This window comes from Trachypithecus francoisi, unplaced genomic scaffold (genome assembly GCF_009764315.1).
Source record: "Trachypithecus francoisi isolate TF-2019V2 unplaced genomic scaffold, Tfra_2.0 Lachesis_group15, whole genome shotgun sequence".
Lineage (NCBI taxonomy): Eukaryota > Metazoa > Chordata > Mammalia > Primates > Cercopithecidae > Trachypithecus > Trachypithecus francoisi.
In genome coordinates this window covers 94124094-94130596 of record NW_022681460.1, presented here as the reverse complement: position 1 = coordinate 94130596, position 6503 = coordinate 94124094, and positions in this window count along the sequence as shown.

The following is a 6503-nucleotide window of genomic DNA, read 5'->3' as shown; positions in this document are numbered from 1 at the left end:
GATTTTCAGAATACATTAATTCATCTAGCACACTCCAGAGGTGGTTAATTACTTTCTTTTTTGGAACATCTTTATGAACTCATAGATTTTTACATATTTGGTGTGCATCAGTGTATTGCTATCATTATTATTACCTTTTTAATGCTCCTTTACCACATCTTAGCCAATGCATGCCCTTTCAAATTAGTACTTGCGTCCTTTTGACATGATCTCAATTATTTTTGATAGATTCCCTGTTCTTGGGCATTCAGTGAATGACAATAGCATACTGAAATGAACTAAGATAAAAACTAATTGCTTACAGCTAGATAAAAATTTACAGGTTAATAATCTTGTCATTAAAATAATATTTATAATGAAGATATCTTGCAAGAGATTAATTTGCCAAGTGCTTGATAGTTAAATAAAGAAAAAGTCAGTGAAAACATTTTTAGTAAGATATATGTGAGAAGGATACTGAGTAGCATTTGCAATCTGGACCGATGGCTATTTTTCTTTAGGGAGGTGGAAAGGTGCCACAACAAAGGTAGTGCTAAGCTGAATATTTCTCCTCTGTGATGAAAAATAACTCAGAAAATTGGCTTATTTGTTAATTTTTTTTTTCAAAACCAAACAGATCAACAACAGCAAACAAAATTGTGAATGTTTTTACTGCACACAATAAAAACGCTACAATGAAACTGAAGCTTGCTTGTTGGATAAGGAAAGCTGATTGTGAGGACCTTGAGTCCTTGGAATCTTTAGTTCCTTTGCAAGTTATGAAAATAACAGCTTTGTTTGAAAAACAACAGCATCGCTTATCTTTCCTTTGATGTAGATTGCACCTGACTGAGCACTACTCTAGGAAATGAAGTGTTCTCCCTTATACCTTTGGTAGCCTTCAAGATCTAGAAAAGTCAGAGCAAACCTCTACTGGTGGTCCTGGAAGTAAGAGGAGTAGGCAAAGAGAATGATTTGGCGAGTAGCTAGAATTCTAGGTTAAGAGATAAAGACATCTGTACAGAAATGAGCATGTCACATACAAGACAGTGAGGAGGTCAAGCTGGTAAGAAGTACAGACTCATTTATTTATCAATATATTCCACTGAGCGTTTCTACTACTTTGGAATATCAGCTTCTAAGACAGTAAAAGTAGGATGCATATACTATCTTAGCTAAGGTAGACCTGGATAAATTAACGGGAGTTACTAAGAAAGAAAGAAAAAAAAAATAGTGAACAAACTTGTTTTCCAATTGCAGCTCCTCTCCTCTTTTTTCTTGCTCAAAACTGTTGGAACTGTACACCTACTTCACATTTTTCAAACAGCAGGGCAAAACCATTTATGGTGTCATGACTATTATTAAGGAAAAGAAAGAGATAGAGATATTGACAGACACACACACGCACACAGAGAGAGAGAGAGAAGGAAGGGAGAAGGGAAGGATAAGAAAAGCAAAGAAAGGGCCAAGCATAGAAAATAGCAGAGTGTATTTCACATCGTAAAGGTAAGTAATGTTTCATAAGATAATTGTTTCGATTTTCCATATGTGCTCATATAAACACATACACAACACACATATGTATGTGTGTATGTTGAATTGTGACATGAAATATGTTTTTAGTATGGTCTTGGTCAAAAAAATTGAATGCCACTGCTAATAAATATTGTGACTCTTTGATGTTCCAAAACAAATGCTTAATATTAATTTTTTTTTTTTAGAGGTAGGATCTCACTCTGTTGCCCAGACTGGCATGCAGTGGCACAATCATAGCTCACTGCACCTCAGACTGCTGGGCTAAAGAGATCCTCCTGCCTCAGCCTCCTGAGTAGTTATATAAGTGCAGGCCACAACACCAGGCTTAGAGGAAGTTTTCAGAGGAAAGAATGACTTGCAAATCACCTCCCTCTTGAACTGTCCCTCTTTTCCTCTTTCAGGCAGACACAGGCAGGGTCCCTTAGGCTTTTGCTGTAAGTAATGACAAATTACTGGAGAAGTCAGATTCAGAATCTACATATTGTTGCTTCTGATAGTTGCAACTGAACACCTACTTTGCATTTTTCAGACAGCAAGGCAAAACAAATGATAGTCATGACTATCATTAAGGCAAAGAAAGAGACAGAGACATAGACAGACACACACACACAGAGAGAGAGAGAGAGAGACAGACAGACAGACAGACAAAGGGAGAAAGGAAGAAAGGGAAAAGTGAAAATGATAGTGTGTTGCTTCTGATAGTTTGTAATTCCAGATTAAGTTACTATTCTTCCATAAATAGGCCAAAAAAATATGCAGTGAAGAATTCAGTTATGTAACAAAACAACATCAAAAACAACAAATAAGAGATGGCAAAATAGTATTTTGTTTGTATTTTCCAGTCAAGTCTTTACTTTGATTGGGTGCTAACTTTTGAAGAGACCAAGGTTAGTTTTTACAAAGCAACAAGAAGAGTCCAAGAACCAATGGTCCCAAATCAAATGAGCTGCCTGATAATAGTGCAGATCCCCAGGCCCCAAGCCCAAGGTATTGAATGGCTAGGCTTGGAAATCTGCATTTTCAAACAAGCTTTTCACGTGTTGCTTACACTATAATTTGAAGACTAGAGTAATTAATGGACTAGGCCCTTGCTTTCAACAAATATTTGCTGAATGCCAGTACCTAGATTCTGATGACAAGTATCTATAAAAGCCTGTGGAGTTCTCAACACACTTCCAGAGCAGGAGCATAATTCTGTGGGTGAAACTTGCCCCACAGACCTCACTTTGTGCTTTTGCTCCATCTCAGTTTTGCTGGGCACAACCTGTTGATTTCACATTCTTCCTTTTCTCCAGTTGCAAGGAATCTGAAGAGTGATTAAAAACTGCACACATCCAGATACCTAGAAGTGTCTTCTTCTTCCCAGGCAGCCCCTCTAGGCAGCTCCTTGGGCCCCTGGGAGATGAAAATCCCTGACCCCAAATCCTCAAAGGGAACTTACCTTGGCCAAAGCCCTATAAGCCACACCCTTTCAAGACTAAATGTCAGTGATTGCATAAGCATACCTCACAACTGCATTAACATCAAGAGAACCAGGGCATTCTGTGACCTTCCAAGGAAACCACTCTTTGTTTTCCCAACCTTCAATCAAATTTAACATTTGTGCAGATTCTTTACCCCAGGTATGTTTTACACAGTTTTCCTACCCCCGGTACTTTTCAGGTTCAATCTCTATGCTATTTACCTCTGCTTCTTGCTCTTGCTGCTTAAACTCACAGGAGTGTGATTAATTTGCTTTTTGTAGTTCCCAAATGACAATTTGGGGATGAATTAGATATGCTCAGTAGATAGAACCAGGGATTGGGCTACATTGGTTTAGCCATTCCTTTTTGTCAGATTGTTAGCATGGCTGGTGCCAAGAGCCATCCAGGCTCAAGGAGGTGAGAAAGTTAAGGGAAGGAAATCCCCAAAGTTCATGGTGAGGACACAGCAAAGTTAGGACTCCATCCCATCCCCTTAGGTAAAAAGCCACAAGCTGCAAGGTGCCAAAGACCAATTAGTGGTTGTTGCAGAGCTCTCTGACTGAATTGCACATTCTTGTAAACTACTCTCAGTGCCGTACACTCTCAAATAGGACCACACCCTCTTCTTTAAGCTAGTGATTTTGACTACCTATTTTTGGTGTCTTCTGCATGTCCTTCAAATCTCAGAATCCCTGGGAGCTTGTAAGAAACATCCAGTAACCCCATCTCTGTCAGTACTCCCAGTGGTCTTGCCTTTCAGAGATATCATACCATTTTCCTTTTCTCAATGAAAGCAAGAAAATGCTAGTTTGGGGAAATAAGAGTCGAATGAATCACTCTGAAAAATACTATGTAGCAACTGGAGATGATTTTCGGGTTAGCTTGGTTAATAACTCTTATAATTCTCAAGCACTAAGAAAGAGTTATCCAATAAAATGAGTTTGACCAGGTCAGAATGAATTCCAGCCACAAGGCAATAAATTTTTGCCCAGCAGTGGAAAACTAGCATGGAAATATGCCATAATCTTCAAGGCTGCCTATCTGCATAGGGTTTTTGTTGTTTTTAAAACACGGAATTGTGCTACTCCCACAGAAAATCTCTCATCCTTTTCCGCCTTCTCATTCCCACTCCTACTTCTGCTCTCTGGAATCTTAAGCAAATGCATTGTTTTTTCTTTTTTTCCCCCCTAAATAATCCAATTTACCTCTTAACATGTCAAAAAAAATTAAGTTTTAACCATTTTAAAAATAAATGTTTATCAAAAAGTTTGGAATTTGCAGTCATAGGCATGAATTCAAACCTCAAGCTATTGAGCTAGCATTACGTTACTTAACCTCTTTGAACCCTGGTTTCCTTATTGTAAAATGAGAAAAATAATGTCTATTCAAGGCAGATACTGCTAGTTACCTGCCCAATATTCACACTAGCTTTCTTCCTACTAACAGATTTCTGATTTTGGCAATAGGCCTGGTCAAACCAAAACAAAACAAAACAGTCTTTCGTTCCTCCAGCTCCTGGCAGATAGAGGTTGCTTTGTGACACCTCTGGGACTAATGAAATATGTGCAGAAGTCACAAGGTGGTTGTGTAAACACCACCAAATAACAGTAGCTAGATGCCTCGTACCTTTGTTCTTCCTCTCCTTCTATCCTGGAAGTTGCTAACAATGTCTAGAAGTAGAATAGCCATCTGTGTCCAAAAAGAGAAGGGCCACAGTTTAGGGTGAAAGAGCAGAAAGGCAGGCCTCGAGGTCTCTGCAGTGGCCCCAGATTGTCCAGCTTTAGTCTACCTTTAATGTTTGGAAAATAAACACTGTATTTGATCAAGACACTTTAAGTGGATGTTTGTGACATGCAGCTGAATACTATCCCTGATACACTGCTTCATGGAATTGATGTGAAAATTGAAGATGATAAACCACTAAACTATGGGAATGTGTATATCCTGGAAGGATGATGCTTAACATATTTCTTTTGAAGCAAATATATTATACTCCCCCTAAAATGATAAAAGAGAGCACAGAAAATTTTTAACTTTTCCTGAATCCCTAAGGGCCTGATTATGAACAGTTAGCATAAACCTCTTAAAATTACTTTGAAGTAGGCAGGGATAAAAATGATTAAAAGAGGTATTTTATTGTTGCTATAGAACGGAATGCTCCATAATATGGCCTGTTGCTATGTTTTACCAATGTAGATGCTGGATTGTTGCCCAACTCCATCTCAGTTTTAGTGTGACTCCCTTCACTCTAGATGCTGGAGTCCTCACTACAACTGAGGTTCTGGATGTAATTTGCATTTGGCTAATTAGATGCACTAGCATGAGGTATAGACAGTGAAGGTTAGGAAGAGGCTACGCTTTTGCTACATCTGCTGTGTCTTTTGCTTCTTGTTTTCCTAAAAACAACATCAGCAAAGATCCCAGGCATCAGCATTGTGGATTCGGAGAGGCGTATCTCCCTGCATTCACTCTTTAGGCATAGACTGTAGCAGGTGAGGTGTGATCTGAAACTGGCAGAGACAGGGGCTTTATGATTGAGAAAGTATTTTTATTCTTATGGAGTCCTGATACTAGTGGATTCCTGCTTGCCAAAGAGACACAGCTCCTTTGACGACCTTGTTCTGAGTGTGATTTTGGGAGACTTTTCTGAAAGTTCAACCTACAGTCTGTCTCTTTCGTCTTCTGAGCTATCCCATAGGCTATTGAATCTTTGAAACCTTTTCTCCTTAAATTAGATAGAGTGGGTTCTGTTCTCTACAACTGAATCCAGAACCACAGAGCTTCCTTTAGTGTTGCTTACCAAATATTTCCAGCTTTCGGAGACATACTTGGCTGGGCTCAATGGCTCATACTTGTAATCCAGCACTTTGGGAGGCCAAGGCAGGTGGATTGCTTGATCCCAGGAATTCGAGACCAACCTGGGAAACATGGTGAAACCCCATCTCTACCAAAAATAAAAAACCCACAAATATTAGCCAGGCATGGTGGCATGTGCCTGTAGTCCCAGCTACTCAGGAGGCTGAGGTGGGAGAATTGCTTGAGCCAGAGAGGTTGTGGAGGTTGCAGTGAGATGAGATTGTGCCAGTGCACTCCAGCTTGGGTGACAGAGCCTGACCCTGTCTAAAAAAAAAAAAATCAAAGAACGACAACAATGAAAACAAAGAAGAGTCACACTCTCACTGGAGCTGATTATGGAAACAGATGTTGATATGGAGATTGCCCATGTGTTTCTTTCAGTGATCACAGTGAACAGAACCCTTTGAAGACCCCCTTCCAATGGACATAGAGCTGTCAAAGCTAAAAATGAACCTGGTATTTAAGCTGCTGAGATTTGAGGGAAATTTGTTTCCGCAGGATTATCTTATCTTATCCTGAAATGATATAGAACTTAGATCCTAAGAGAAAGGTTCTGCTTTAATAATAAAACAAACCCTAAAATGAGTGACATTGGCTTAACAGCTGGTCAGAGGGAATCAAGCAAACTATTACTGAAGGCTGGAAGAATGGAAATTATTTTTCTAGTGG